The sequence below is a fragment of the Chrysemys picta genome, chromosome 1 (assembly GCF_011386835.1).
Source record: "Chrysemys picta bellii isolate R12L10 chromosome 1, ASM1138683v2, whole genome shotgun sequence".
Classification (NCBI taxonomy): domain Eukaryota; kingdom Metazoa; phylum Chordata; order Testudines; family Emydidae; genus Chrysemys; species Chrysemys picta.
Window position 1 is genome coordinate 315,019,101 of NC_088791.1, and position 15,973 is coordinate 315,035,073.

The window sequence follows — 15,973 nt, forward strand, 5'->3', positions numbered from 1 at the left end:
AAAGAAAGGCAAATAAAATGAAGTTTGTTATTGCAGACATAAAAGATCACTGCTCAGACTAAAAGCCTGGCAAGTAGACTACCTGGGAACAGAAGATTTCTGGAAGTAAAATCTTGCTGGTTTCCAGTTGACAGGTACAATGGTATATTTGGAATAACCTACCTTTAGTGGAAGTTTGTGTCTGACCTTCTTAGTAGTTGGCTCATGTCCTGAATCATCAGTTTATAGCCCTTATCAGGATCGGTAACTGGTTAAAAGATAACAGAGGGTCCTGTGGCACCTTTAAGGCTAACAGAAGTATTGGAGCATAAGCTTTCGTGGGAAGTGGGCATTCACCCACGAAAGCTTATGCTCCAATACTTCTGTTAGCCTTAAAGGACCCTCTGTTATCTTTTTACAGATTCAGACTAACACGGCTACCCCTCTGATGGTTAAAAGATAGGAAACCCAGGGTAGGAATAAATGGTCAGTTTTCAGAATGGAGAGATGTAAATAGTGGTGTCTCCCAGGGATCTGAGACCAGTACTGTTAAACATATTGATAAGTGATCTGGAAAAAGGGGTAAACAGTGAGGTGGAAAAATTTGCAGGGGATACAAAACTACTCTAGATAGTCAAGTTCAAAGCAGATTGAAGAGTTACAAAGGGCTCTCTCAAAACTGGGTGAGTGGGGAACAAAATGGCAGATGAAATTCAATGTTGATAAATGCAAAGTAATGCACATTGGGAAACATAACCCCAACTGTACATATAAAATGATGGGATTAAGTTGCTGTTACCACTCAAGAAAGATCTTGGAGTCATTTGTGGATAGTTCTCTGAAAACATCCACTCAAGCTGCAGCAGCAGTCAAAAAAAGCTAACCGAATGTTGGGAATCATTAGGAAAGGGAAAAATAATAAGGAAGATCTGTATGGACAAAGAAGAACTGGAAAATGTAGATTTTTTTTTGCCTATCTTGGCTGCCATGTGTCACGGAGGGCAGACACGTCGAGATTTAACACAGAATTCTCTGCCATCCTTGCCTTTGGTAGACTATCTTGCCAGATAGTCAACAACCACAACACTAGACTTTTAGTTTATAAAGTGATGGTAATCCCAACTCTTCTCTACAGTTGAGAGACTAGAGTGGCCTACAGAAGACACCTGACAAACCTGGAATGCCAGCACCAGCACTTTCTTCGGAAGATCCTCAACATAAAGTGGGAGAATCATTGCACTAATGTGAGTGTCCTTACAGAGGCCGACATCTTCAGTGTTGAGGCCCTGATTATCCAGCACCAGTGAGGTGGAGTGAGCACTGTGTGTGCATGCCTGATGTACACTTACCAAAACAACTGCTGTATGCCCAACTCACCAAGAGAGAAAGGAAACAGGGAGGCCAAAAGAAACTCTTTAAAGACACCTTCAAGATAAATGTCGAGACATGGGACATCAATACCACACACTGGGAGACAGCAGCCCAGGATAGGGATAACTGGTGAAGACTTGTCAGAGAGGGAACATCCACTTTTGAGGAAAATCACCTTTCCCTGGTCACAGAAAAACACCAGAAAAGAAAGGAAAGACAACTGTCATGCAGCAATTGCGGCCCAACCCTGTCTTCCATCACCACCTGCAATGTCTGCCAATGAACCTGGGGCTCAAAAATTGGACTCCTCAGTCACCAAAGGATCCATGAAAAATAAAACCTAGGAAAGAATCCTCAACCTCGAGGGATTGCCAACGATGATAATAAGACAGAAAATATGATATTGCCTCTCTATAAATCCATGGTATGGTATATCTTGACTACTGTATACAGACGTGGTTGCCCCATCTAAAAAAAAATATGATATACTGGAATTGGTAAAAAGGTTCAGAAAAGGGCAACAAAAATTAGGAATATTGAGCAGCTTCCATATGAGGCAAGATTAATGAAACTGGGGCTATTCAGCTTGGAAAAGAAATGACCAAGGGGGGGGGAGAATATGATAGAGGTCTACAAAACCATGGCTGGTGTGGAGCAAGTAAATAAGGAAGTGTTAGTTACTCCTTCTCATAACACAAGAACTAGGGGTCACCAAATGACATTAATAGGCAGAAGGTTTAAAACAAACCAAAGGAAGCATTTATTCCCACAATGCACAGTCAACCTGTGAAACTCTATGCCAGAGGATGTTGTGAAGGCCAAAATGCATGCTGATATCTGACTTTGGATAGTCACTACGCAAGAGGATAAATGGACACAAGTCAGATATCAGGAATGGCAATATACAAAAACCTGTAGGAGAACACGTCAACCTCCCTGGCCACACAATAGCAGATGTTAAGGTAGCCATCTTACAGCAAAAAAACTTCATGACCAGACTCCAAAGAGAAACTGCTGAGCTCCAGTTCATTTGCAAATTTGACACCATCAGATCAGGATTAAACAAAGACCATGAATGGCTATCCAACTACAGAAGCAGTTTCTCCTCCCTTGGTGTTCACATCTCTACTGCTAGCAGAGCACCTCACCCTCCCTGATTGAACTAACCTTGTTATCTCCATACTGATTTATACCTGCCTCTGGAGATTTCCATTACTTGCATCTGAAGAAGTGAGGTTCTTATCCACAAAAGCTTATGCTCCCAATACTTCTGTTATTCAATAAGTTGTAATTGGCTTATTATGATTTGTATTATAGTAGTAACTAGGAGCTTCTTATGGACCACGAGTCAGACCCCACTCTGCTAGGCACTGCATAAAGAGACACTTCCTGCCTGTGATGGGGTTGCTCTACTCACCACCAGACAGCACTGCCTCATGTCAGTTCTGTGGATTAGCTTGGTCAGGCTGACAGTCAGTGGTTACACCCTGGAAGTTTCTCCTCTGCAGCCCCTTTCTCACTCCAGAAACTGCAGCATCGTCTTTGTGACTCAGCCCTCTGGCCAGGTCACTAAGTGGGTTTCCCTTCCAAGGTAGGCCTAAAGTCTCTTCAGGTAGTCTTCTGCTTCATTGCCTCAGAGTGCTACTCCTGCAGTGGCTGGCAGAAGAACCTGAGCCCACCCTCTCTTCCAGGTTCTGGCTCAAGAACCCTCTACACAGCAGCCAAGCTCAATTCCCTGCACCTTGCTGCCTTTCCCTGAGCAGCTTCCATACTACATAGCCCTCACCCCACTCCTCTGGGTTTGCCAGTCTCTTTACTCCCACCTCCCAGGGAGTAACTTTAAACAACTCATCTCTACAGCCCACCTGCTGCCCTCTGAGGCAGCAACTGCAGATTCCTTTCCTGCAACCTCTTCTGCTGAGGATTTCCTGTCTTTTGTAGAAGCCCCACCTGTCCCTCACAGGTGAGCTTCTCTCTAATTAGCTGCCTCCAGCCTAATGCACCTCCCCCCAGTTTGCAGCCTAATCAGCTGAATGGAGCCACGTGGCCCAATTCAGCTCTTGCAGGGCTAGTGTGGGGAGCACACACACACCATCACACTGGCCCAAAGAGCTTATAATCTAAGCAGTTATTTTGAGAAATATTTAGTGTATTGACCAGTGTTGAGTTATTTCAAACTTGTGTTGAATCAGATGAGTAAAAAAGCTTAAGAAAGAGGGATGCAAAAATAAGTATTAAAGGTCCAATTTAACTCTCATTGAAATCAATGTGAATCTGATCAGGCACCAAGTTCCTAATATGGGAGTGTCCATGCTACTGTTCTGGTAAATCCCTTACCGTGCCCATTGTGAACTCCTGTAAATATTCCCAAAAGACTCAGCAGACTCAGACCAAGGTTATGTCTTAAAATGCCACAGTGGCACAGCTGCGCTGCGGTAGCCCTTCAGTGTAGACAATGACTACAGTGACATGAGGGGTTCTCCTGTTGTTGTAGGTAATCCACCTCCAGGAGAGGCAGTAGCTAGGTTGATAGAAGAATTCTTCCATCAACCTACTGCTGTCTTCAGCAGGGGTTAGGTGGGCTTAAGTATGTCTCTAAGGGGTGTGGATTTTTACACCCCTGAAATATGTAGCAATGTTGGTGTAACTTTTCAATGTAGACTAGCCCCACGGGCATGTCTACACTACAGACGCTACAGCAGCACAGCTATGGTGCTGCAGCTGTGCCACTATAGTGCCATAGTGTAGACACTTGCTACAGTGAAGGAAGGGGTTTTGCCATGGCTGTAGTTGATCTACCCCCTCAGGAGTGATAGCTAGGTCAATGGAAGAATTCTTCTGTCAACCTAGCAGTGTCTGTTCTGGGGCTAGGGCAGCTTAATTACATCTCTCCTGAGTGTGAATTTTTCACATCCCTGAGCAATGCAACTAGGTTGACTTAAGTTTTACGTGTAGACAAGGCCAAAGTGTACGTCTACACTCTGAAGACTATATGGACATAGCCCTATAGTGTCAGTCAGCATGGACGGAAGCATTCTTCCATCAATTTAGCTGTGTCTACATTGGGGATTAAGTAGGCATCGTTACGTCGGTCAAAGGTGTGGATTTTTCATGCCCCTGGGCAATGTAACTACATCTACCTAACCTTTAAATGTAGCCCAGGCCTATGTAGAGTGGCCCTGAAGTTAACACAATTGCAGTGCCTTCACTCCATTCAACCCTTTTCCTGAGCACTTACTAAATCTACACTACTGTATGTGGATGATGAATAGAGGACTTCCCTACCCTGCAGTTTTAAGAGGGGACAGAAAGCTCCAATAATATCACCACCTCTGGTATGGGGAAGATGCTGTATGTCTCCAAAGAATATAATAATTTTTAAGACCAGCTGCATCTTGTAACTCTGCAAGGTGGTCAATGAACCTAAGGCTGCAGTAATTCATGTGCACTGTGCCTTGCCAGCAAAAGAAAGAAAATAAAAGATGTGATTCACGAAGCAGGAAGTTCATTTACAGAAGTTCCCAGCCTCCTTGAGCATCTTGAACTCTTTTTTCGCCCTCAAGTTTTCAAAGCCTGAAAGGCCATGTATAATTTTGGCTGGATAGAGCTCTTAGATTTCCTCCTAAGTGCCAGGCATAAAATAAATTCAGTAATTCTTATGGATAGGTAGGGAATCCCTAGATGACCTAGACTGCCAATGGCCCCGGCGTCAAAGGAAGGGAGCAGACGACAATTTTGGTTAATGAAGTTCACATATTCTTAGATTATGATTAAAACTGGTTTTAAAAATTTTCAAGATAGCATATAGAGCTGTGTATGCAACATAATTCATTCAATTTCTGCAATGAGTAATAGAAGACATTGAATTTTACAGGAGAAAATGACAGCTTTTTAACTAAAGAGTATTTTCAAGTTTAAAGCATTCTACAGATTCAAGCCATCAAAAGTACTAACAAGTTACACATTTCTGTGTGCCTAATTTCTCTCTCACACAGGAATAATTCCATCATTGAAGTCAATGTATAAAACTGAAAAGAGATCCGAATCGGGTCCTATTTATTTTTTCTGAGTTTTTATTTTATCTTTCTAAAAGAAATTAAAAACATACCATAGTATAATGGAGGCGCAATCAGCTATCAGCTGTGATGTGTTCTTCTTTCAGTTTGACAAGGTTAAATAGTTTAAAGAATGTTTTGGTTTTAAAGAATCTTGTGTTGTGAGCAGAGACTAAGGATAATATGATTGAATTATCCAGTCCCTCAGAGGAACTTATTGTTTGTTTTACGTGGCTTATGTGATGGTGTCTGCTATGTAAGCTCTGCAAAAAATGCAGAAGTAAGCAGTTGAGGCTGGTTTAGCTAAATAAACTTGTCCTGGACTGGATTTAGCTGTGGATCACGTTGGCCATGTCTACACTTACAGCAGCACCAATACAGCTGTGCCACTCTAAGAGCGTTGGGGTAGTCGCATTATGCTGGTGGGAGAGAGCGCTGTACCTCGGGGGAACACCCAGCACCCCCATGTTCATCTTTATAATATGATTGTATGGTATCTAATGCAAAATTTGTCATGTTGGGTGTCTTCAGAAGGCTCATGATGCACTGAGCATTGTTGTTATAGAGATGTTATAGTAATTGTTGTTACAGTAATGTTGTAGGTTATAATTTCATGTACAGAGATATGAGGCTGAAAATGTATCCTCATGGCTTAAAATAAGCCCAGGCAAAAACTCTCCAAGAGCAGAGGGGCAGTTCACACCTCATCAGGGCATGTATTGGACAAACCCAGCCCAGCCTCACAGGAACAAAGGACACTGGCCTAGGCAGCAACAAAAGAATCTGTTAGACTCTCGAGTGAGTCATCTCCCTTCCTTTGGTCAGTTTGGGACTGCGATGAGGTAATGCTCACCTGACTCTGAAGTGGGGGAGGCAAAGCCAAGAGGGAAGAAAGAACTTGATAAAAGAGAGAGACATTTGCCGTGCTCGCTCTCTCTTCCACCTACATCTACAGACATCACCACCACCTGACTGAAGCGCTGATCAAAGGGGAGAGCCTGGCTGAAGGGCAACCAGCCAGCCTATGGTGAGAAACATCTAAGTTTGTAAGGGCATTGAAAGTGTTAAGATCAACTTAGAATGCATTTTGCTTTTATTTCATTTGACCAAATCTGACTTGTTATGCTTTGACTTATAATCACTTAAAATTTATCTGTGTAGTTAATAAATCTGTTTGTTTATTCTACCTGAAGCAGTGCATTTGGTTTGAAGTGTGTCAGAGACTCCCCTTGGGATAACAAGCCTGGTACATATCAATTTCTTTGTTAAATTGACGAACTCATATATGCTTGCAGCATCCAGCTGGCATAACTGGGCACTGCAAGACAGAGGTTCCTAGGGTTGTGTCTGGGACCGGAGATATTGGCGAGTGTCACAACACAATCCAAGGAGCAGCTTACATGCCAGAGGCTATGCGTGAACAGCCCAGGAGTGGGGGTTCTCACAGCAGAGCAGGGTAAGACTGGCTCCCAGAGTCAAGGATTGGAGTGACCTAGCAGATCACCAGTCCAGATAACACAAGAGGGGAACATCACATCTGTCGACATAATAAAACCAGCTCAACGAGAGGCGGTGGCAATGTCAGTGGGAAAGCATGTCTTGCCGACATTGCGCTGTGCACACTAGCAATTATGCCGGCAAAACTTATGTCGCTCAGGGTGTGTGTGTTTTTTTCACACCACTGAGTGACAAAGGTTTTGCCAACATAAGTGTCCTAGTGTAGACATTGCTTATGCAAAAGAGTTCCTGGGGCTATAGTTAATTAACGAGAGCCTCCTTGGAAGCCATCTGTGTTCCATCCTTGTTCCGACAGTAACCCCTAATGAAGTCCAGCACAGAAACAGCTCATACATATATATAGCCATCGGCTTAGCAGCACTTCATAGGCCCAAGTTTCTCTTCTCTCTTTCTTAACTCAGGCCTGGTCTACACTACACAGTTAGATGTAAGCTGCATTCGTTGACCTAATTATGTCAGCAGATACACTTGTCCCAGCCTTGTCCCGCCGATATAAGTGCCCTACTACACCGACATCCTAATTCCACCTCCACGAGAGTTGTAGGGCTTATGTTGGTGTAGTTATGGTGACACATCAGTTTTTGGCTGTCTTGTCAATTTCACAGCTTCAGTCATGAAATTGACAAGAAAGCCTGGCTTCTGGCTTTCCAGCCAGACTGCTGCCAGGTCTCTCCTACAAGCCGGGCTGCCACCTGGGATTCCTACTCCCTGCGGAAAGCCCTTCAGGTCTCCCACCCCCGGCTCTCAGCTCCCCGGATGGCTTCCCCACGGCTCCCAGCTGGGAGCAGGTAGGCAAGAAGTCCGGAGGGCAGCTGGGCTCCTGATGGGGAACTGCATGGAGCTGAGAATCCAGGCTCTCAGCCCCCAACACTGCCCCTCTTCACTTGGTGGAAGTGCCCTGGTGAGGACACTCACCACCAACAGAAGGAGGGTAGTGTGGACATCAGCCACTGCAGTAATTACTAATCACTGTGGTGTCTGTAAGTCAACCTAACATAGGTTGATTTAAGATTGTAGTGTAGACATGCCCATGGATTCATAGATATTACGGCTAGAAGGAATCATTGTGAACATCCTATCTGGCATCTTGCATAACACATGCCATAGAATTTCAAACAATGATTCCTGCATTAAGCCAATTGTCACAGTTTAGGACAACTGCACCTCTATTCCCCCTCATAGTTCATTAAAAGCATCCACATTTAGGTTCCTCAGCCATCAGCTTTCTTGGTTAGAGACCCACGTCTCTCTCTTTCTTGACGGCAGTTTTTCCAGGCTGCACAGTTCCCTACCTATACTGCTTATACTAACCAGGCCACTGTTTGCTTTCTCTCTGAAGGTTATGAACAGCTGTAATACAACCACACAACCCTTTCTAAGCAAGCACATTTATTCTTAAGGTGAAAGCATTACAGAGAACATATTAAAAATAATAAAAGTTCCTATATGTATGCCACCAGTCTACCAGATATCAGCCATAAGTCTTATGGAGGCCTACTAGATCATGTCCTTCCAACCCTTCTGCAAGGATTAAGGCCTCTCCTTGGAATGAAAGTCCTGTCCATTTACTGGGTCAGAAAGAAGGCCCTGAGTCAGTTTAAACTCAGGCTATTCATCCAAAAGACCTTTCTTTGTCTGTTGGTCTCTGGAGAATCTAGTTTGAATTAGTTTGTGTGATCCTCCCCAGGAGGTGGTACTTCTTTGCTGGTGGAATGGGAGGTTACAACCTGGCTGATTTGCCTTAATCACCACCCAGTTTTTTAGTTCTTGGAGTAGCTGTGGTGTCCTCCCCACTGGAGTAGAACACAATCATACATAAACCATTCATTTTAAACAGTGGGCCCCAAAGGTATTGCATGGGGTTGTGGTATTTGTCACATCTTTCTCATAAAGAAGTTACAAACAATCCCATCTCACAATATATAAACTTAATACCATAATGTTTTCCCAAGAATATTGGGATTAATAATAAAGTTGTTTCCTCTTAACTCCTCCACTCCCTTCTTGACCATTCGGCCCAGCTGTTTTTTCTCAGTTAATTACCATACATTCTTCACTTACATACCAAACTGTAAACAAGGCAATAATTACAGCCATACCAATTCTATTCTTCTAAGAACAATCATTAATACAATCAGCAAAGAATAAACTCAGAACAATTTCTTCTTACTAATTCAAGGCTACAATTTCTTCTTACTAATTTAAAGCTAGCAAAATGGAGTATAAAGCAAAATAAGCAAAATGGAGTACAATGTACTTGAGACAATTTTTTCCCATTAGGCTTTTGGCCTGCATTGTCCCCTTTTTGACCCTTTAATATTAATATATTAAATGGGTCACATTTTGTGTAATTACTTTAAGGCAATGCATTACGAAGCAATTTGGGCCTGTGGTTTTAATTTGAGGTACTTTTTTTTTTTATTTAACAGTACATAAAACACATTATGAAAAACATTATTTTAATTAGTGCAAAAAAAACCCCAATTATTGGATGAATTATAGTATTTAAAACTGATGTCCATGAGGGGGACCAGCCTTTAAAAATGTTATACCAACGGTGCACGATTATTTGTTGAGCTTATGTGGATACTTTTAGAATTTTAGTTTTTTGGTGCAAAATAGCTAGACTTTGTGTTAGTATTTTTGTTTGGATTGCAGCAGTTAATTGACTAATTTGCTTATTTTTTGCTAGCCATTGGTATAAGGTGGTTTATTTCAGTATTCTCATGCTTGCTCACTCTACAGCTTTCATTTATTCCAACAGTGACACACTGTTTTATACAATACTGTTATTTAAAAAGAACTGACACTTACCCTGCAGTCACTATGGTTCTTCAAGAGGTTGTCAGCGTGAATCCTAGTGTAGGTGTGTATGCATTCACCTCATGCGTGGAAAATTGGATTTTTTAAAATATCTCTGTCCATTGGGGCTCTGCATGCACCCTGTGCCTGCTTGTGCTCCTCTACAAGGGCATAAAGGGCAGCTGAAACCCTCCCTCAATTCCCTTGTAATTTAAAGTCCATGGTAGCTGAGGACTCCTATGATCAGAGATGGAGGGTGGATTGTAGGATTCACACTGACTACAACATCTAGAAGAACCATGATTTTAAAACAAAACAAAACTCCCGCCTACTGTTAAAACAAGACACTCCACTGCATGCACTTACCCTTTTGGGGAGATGATGAGAGAATAACATGTCATTGCCTTGCTGATCTCTGAAATTAGCACGTGTGAAGCAGGCAGAAGATTTCACTTGAGCTTTGGAGTGAACCCTTATGTCCAGTGGGAGAGGTGCATTAGCCAACTGGTAACTCAGAGAGATGCATTATGTGATCCATTTCACTCTATTTTTAGATAAGATAGCTTGGCCTTTTGAATTCTTGGCTACAACAAGAAATAGAAGGGTGACAGTCTGAATGGTTTAGTCCTGTCAATGTAATAGAGGCCTGGATATGTCTAGTGTGGGCAGTTTCTTTTCTCCCTGCACCAAATGCAGTTTTGGGAAGAAGGCTGGTGAGTTTGAGCCACTCATCCTTTGACTTGCAAGTCCTAGATGAGAATGATTTGTCCACAGTGTGGTGTTCAGGGTGCAGTGCTTAAGGCACTTGCAAGAGACCATTTTATTCTGTGTCTGGTTGCAACTCCCTGAACATAATACCAACAAAAGCTTCACGATGCCTGACCCAGACTCTCTATCTGGGATGCTCAGCCCTTAAAGGCACAGTTCCCCAATGACACACATCACATTCTTATTTGGGATCTGACTCTCTGCCAAACAGAAAAGACATTGTCTATGCCAGGGGTTCTCAAACTTCATTGCACAGCGACCCCCCTTCTGACAACAAAAATTATTACACGACCCCAGGAGAGGGGACTGAAGCCTGAGCCCAGCTGCCCCAGGTGGCAAGGCCAAAGCCCGAGCCCTACAGTGCCAAGTGGGGGAGCCAAAGCTGAAGCCCAAAGGCTTCAGCCCCAGGCAGGGAGCCTGTAAGCTGAGCCCTGCCACCCAGGGCTGAAGCCCTTTGGCTTTGGCTTCGGTCCCAGGCGGTGGGGCTGGGGCTCGGGCTTTGGCCCCAGCCCAAGGTCCAACAAGTCTGAGCCAGCCCTGGTGACCCCATTAAGGGGTCATGACTCACTTTGGTGTCCCGACCCACAGTTTGGGAAGCAGTGGTCTATGCCCATCAACAAGAGGAATAAGATGATCACAGGTCGGACAGGGCTTAATTCCAGAAGGCTTGGAGTCTACCACTGCAGTTGGCATGAAGCACCAGGCCCCACTGTACAGGGGCGGTCTCCCCCCAGCTTTTTCCTCTTTCCTTTTTTTTGGAACATCCAAATCAAGAGAATTAAAAAACGAGGAAGTGAAGAAGGATTTCTTCCCAGAAACAAACGAATCTGGAATGCTTTAAAGCTCACGGAAGAGTAAGGATCAGATACTTGCCAGATTCTGTCTCGTTGCCATGGGTGGTAAGAGGCAACTGAAGGAGGGTTGCAGCTGCCATGCCCTTTTTAAGCCCTCGAATAGGAGCACAAGGAGGACGGGCGCATGCGCGGCCCCGATGGACACCGTTATTTTAAAGAATCCAAACTTGTCTGCACAACACAATGGGATCCACATTGACAAATACTTAAGGAAGACGTATAGTTTCATTAGTAGAAAGTTTAACATTTCATCATTAGATGTAAAACTGAAAAATTTTTGAACGTTAAATAAGTTGCTGCAATAAATCTTCTAAGTATCAGGAAAAAGAGAGCTAATTTAAAATTTCCTTTCCTAGTCTCTCCACGCTTATAGTCTAAATTTAACCATGCCACATACTACACAGCTGATGCTTATTTTATCAATGTTTTAACATAGTGTTATTTGCTACAGTGCAATTTGTTTTAGTAGAGCGTGACATTTTGTCATGTGATAAGATTAAAACAAAGTCTCATTTAAAATAACTAAAAATCATTCAAGGCACACTACAAATAGGATTCGGAGGAGCAGTTTGAATAGCACTATAAAAGTGGTCATTACTAGAGTTAAATCAGAATACTATACAGATTATAACTCCATTTAAAGTAAGAAAAATTGTGGACCACATTTTTCAGACAATTATGCCTCCTGCAATCCCAGTGAAGTCAGGGGGCCTTATCAGGGGTTCTAATCACTCTAAATATTTGTTGGTAAAACAAAAATATGTATGATATTCCTACAAAATACTTACATATCTATTTTTATATGCATAATTATAACTCCTGTGGATCTCAATGCTAATTATGGCCCTGCACCAGCTCCCACTAAAGACTCCCATTGACTTGAATATTGCATGTCTCTTTGTGCTTGTAACAAGAGGAGAGGAGACATCATAGAAAATTCTAATACAATAGTTTTGGATTCGACTGGTTTATGGTCATTCATGTGGGAGTCGTCTCGGAAATAGGACACAATCAACTCACATTGCCTTTGTTGACCTTTAAAACATGCTGGAAGGCCCCCAGTTGGCTGAAAAGGGTGGGGACTAATGGTGATTGACAATTGTGAGGAATGGTGGTTTGCTGGGAAAGTCCCACCAATTGGTGATGTTGGGGGGTTGAGTTTTGCTGGAATTTTTCCCTGGGGTCTTGTTGCTGTTCTGTTGTTGCTTTGAATAATATCAAAAGGCACCCAGCATAGAAAATGGGTTCCTTTTTATATGCTATAAATCACAATAAATAAACATACTATTTTAAATATACATTCTAAATGAATGTATATTTAGAATCCCTGTGTGCCATTATGAGTGTAATATAATATATCATTGAAGGGTGACAGGGCCTTATTATTATGGATTATGAGCGGCTTAAAGATTCTGTGTTAAGGCGGTTCAAGGTTAGTCCTGATTCTTACAGAGTTAAGTTTAGAAAGTTTAAAATGTCTGATGATTGTACTTTTGTAGACTGTGCTCATAAGCTGATGGGTTTTGTTAAAAAGTGGGTTGTGGGAACAAAGGCGCAAGGGAGTTTTGAAAAACTGCTGGATTTAATAACTTTGGAACAGTTCTTAGACATTGTGCCTGACCATGTGAGAGCAGCTGTGTGTGATAGGGACCCTGAGTCAGTCCTACGGGCTGCAGAGATTCCAGATGCCCATACCCAAAATAGGGCTCGGGAAGGGTATAAACCCCAGGGGAAAATAAATCACCTTTCTCCCCAGTTCAAGAGGAGGGAAGGATTTAAAAGTAAATCTGGCCCTGCCTCTTATAAAGGAGCTCATGGGGGCCCAGAGAGTAGAAACTCTCACCCCAAGAATAAACAGGTTAAATGCTAGGTTTATTAAGGAGGCAAAGGTCAATGGTGCTGAATGCAGGGGATGGTGAAATACTGGTTCTGATGTGACTATAGTTAAGGGACATCTGGTGAAGCCAGAGGACATGTTGCCAGGGGAGTATGTGACAGTAGTGGCACTATCTGAGTACTCTGTGGACCTGCCAATGGCTAGAATCCATCTTGAGTGGGATGGCTTTAAAGGGGATATGAAGGCTGATGTCTGGGATTTAATTCCAGCTGATGTTTTGGTAGGAAATAGCATACTGGAGGTGCCTGGCCACGCTAATGTGATAACCAGGCCACAAAGAGAGTTTGGGTCTCTGGCAGATACCCTAACTGATGGCAGTGAAGGGGACTGCGAACAGACAGAGAGTGTCTCTCAGGATGCATCAGGCAAGGGTTTGTCTGAAATATCAGAGATGGTTCTGAATTCGAATGAAACCCAGAAGGAACTCATCATGGCCCAGCAGAGTGATGTGTCACTAGAGAGAGCCAGGAATGATGCTCAGAGTCAGGTCCCAGCTAGTGAAGAGAGAGGCAGGTTTTTCATGCAGAATGGGCTGTTGTACAGGGAGCCTCCTAGGGGAAGGAAGAATTCCCAAGCAGCAGTTCGCAAACAGCTTGTGGTACCTGACAATTATCACAATGCTTTGTTGAAGTTGGCTCATGATGGTCCATTTGCAGGACACTTGGGTATAGAAAAAATGTGTGACAGGCTAGAGCAAAATTTCTACTGGCCTCACCTCTTTAGGTCAGTGAGAGAGTATTGCAGGAGCTGTGAACTGTTCCAGAAGCGTAAAGGATTAAGGGGGCCTAGCAAGGTGCCCCTCCAGCCTCTGCCCATTATTAGGGAGGCTTTTGCCAGGGTGTCTGTGGATATTGTGGGACCACTCCCAAAGCCTTCTTGAAATGGGAAGAAATGCATCCGTGTGTTGGTAGATTTTGCTACCAGATATCCTGAGGCTGTAGCATTGGCTAATATTGAGGCAGAGACAGTGGCAACGGCCTTGTTCTCTATTTTTAGCAGAGTGGGTTTTCCCAAGGAAATATTGTCTGACTGTTGGCCTTCTGGAGGGAGGGATAGCTCAGTGGTTTGAGCTTTAGCCTGCTAAACCCAGGGTTGTGAGTTCAATCCTTGAGGGGGGGGCCACTTAGGGATCTGGGGCAAAACCAGTACTTGGTCCTGCTAGTGAAGGCAAGGGGCTGGACTCAATGACCTTTCAGGGTCCCTTCCAGTGCTAGGTGATAGAATATCCATTTATTTATTTAATTTTATGTCTGTGGTTTTCAAGCAGTTGTGGGGGTTATGTGGGGTGAAGCACCTGAAAGCTGCTCCCTACCACCCCCAGACTAATGGTCTGGTGGAAAGGTTCAATGGAACCCTGAAATCGATGTTGAAAATGTATGTGGCTAGAAGCCAGAATGACTGGGATGTTATACTGCCGTATCTATTGTATGCATACAGGAGTGTGCCCCAAGAGTCTACAAGGTTTGCTCCCTTTGAACTGCTCTATGGGAGGCAGGTCCAGGGGCCTCTAGATTTGGTTCGTGACTCATGGGAAGGTAATGTTGAGGAGCAGCGCAGCCAGTGGCTGAGTATGTGGCTCAGTTCAAAGCGAGTTTGCAAGAGATAATGAAGTTGGTTCAGCAGAATCTGAAAGAGAGCCAGGATACTCAGAAAGCGTGGTATGACAGAGATGCTAAGGAAAGAGCATTTGAAATAGGGGACATGGTATTGGTGCTAGATCCTGTCCATAAAAACAAAATGAAAGATGTTTGGACTGGACCCATGGAGGTAGTAGAAAGGATTAACGTGGTTACCTATGATGTGAGGAGACCCCAGGGTCGGGGAAGTGTGCAGACAGTGCATGTGAACAGAATGAAGGCCTACCATGAAAGAGAAGTAAATGTGAACATGATTTGTTGTGCTGAGGAAGAGACAGTGTCCGTCCCTTTGATTGACATGGTTGCTGAAAGCCAGGAGAAGACGCCTCTTGAGAGCATTGAGATGGGGGAGGGTTTGACCCCCCCTCAAAGGAAGGAATTGCTGATGTTGTTAAAACACCACAAGCGAACATTCTCCAACAGGCCAGGGCTCACTGATAGGATGACACACTCCATTCAGACAGTGGGTCCCCGCCCAGCTTCTAGCAGAGCTTACAAGGCCAAGGGAGAAATTCAGAGACAGATCCAGGAAGAGGTGGAAAGCATGTTGACAAAGGGAGTAATTACCCAATCCATGAGCCCCTAGGCTTCTCCCATTGTGATGGTGCCAAAAAAGGATAAGACCATGAGATTTTGTGTGGATTATAGAAAGCTAAATGCTATAACACAGCCTGACCCTTACCCCACATCCAGAATAGAGGATCTATTAGATACACTGGGGGGCGGGGGCAAAGTTTATAAGCACCCTGGATCTGACTAAGGGGTACTGGCAAATACCCCTAGATGCTGATGCATGAGAAAAGTCCGCTTTCATAGTGGAATTGGGCCTGTATGAGTTCAAAGCGTTGACCTTTGGGATGTGAAATTCAGGGGCTACTTTCATGAGACACATAAACGAGGTCCTGCGGGAATTAGAATCTTTTGCAGGGGCCTATATAGACGACCTAGCCATCTTCAACAATTCGTGGCAAGATCACCTTAAGCACATAGGGATTGTGTTGCATAGTCTCAGGGAGGCCAACCTAACTGTTACAGTTTCTAAATGCAGAATGGGAGCTACTGAGGTGACCAGGGCCGGCTCTGGCTTTTTTG

At 43.7% G+C, this 15,973-nt stretch overlaps 1 protein-coding gene across 4 annotated transcripts in view; it reads right to left on the reverse strand.

Annotated features, from left to right (window-relative positions):
• LOC135983415 (uncharacterized) overlaps positions 1 to 10,472 on the reverse strand; it is a 146,299-nt gene extending 135,827 nt beyond the window's left edge. For all 4 annotated transcript variants that reach the window (XR_010601043.1, XR_010601044.1, XR_010601042.1 and 1 more), the window contains exon 1: positions 10,092 to 10,472. The gene's annotated coding sequence lies outside the window, so the exon portion shown is untranslated. The remainder of the gene's footprint in view (positions 1 to 10,091) is intronic.
• Positions 10,473 to 15,973: the final 5,501 nt, after the last annotated feature.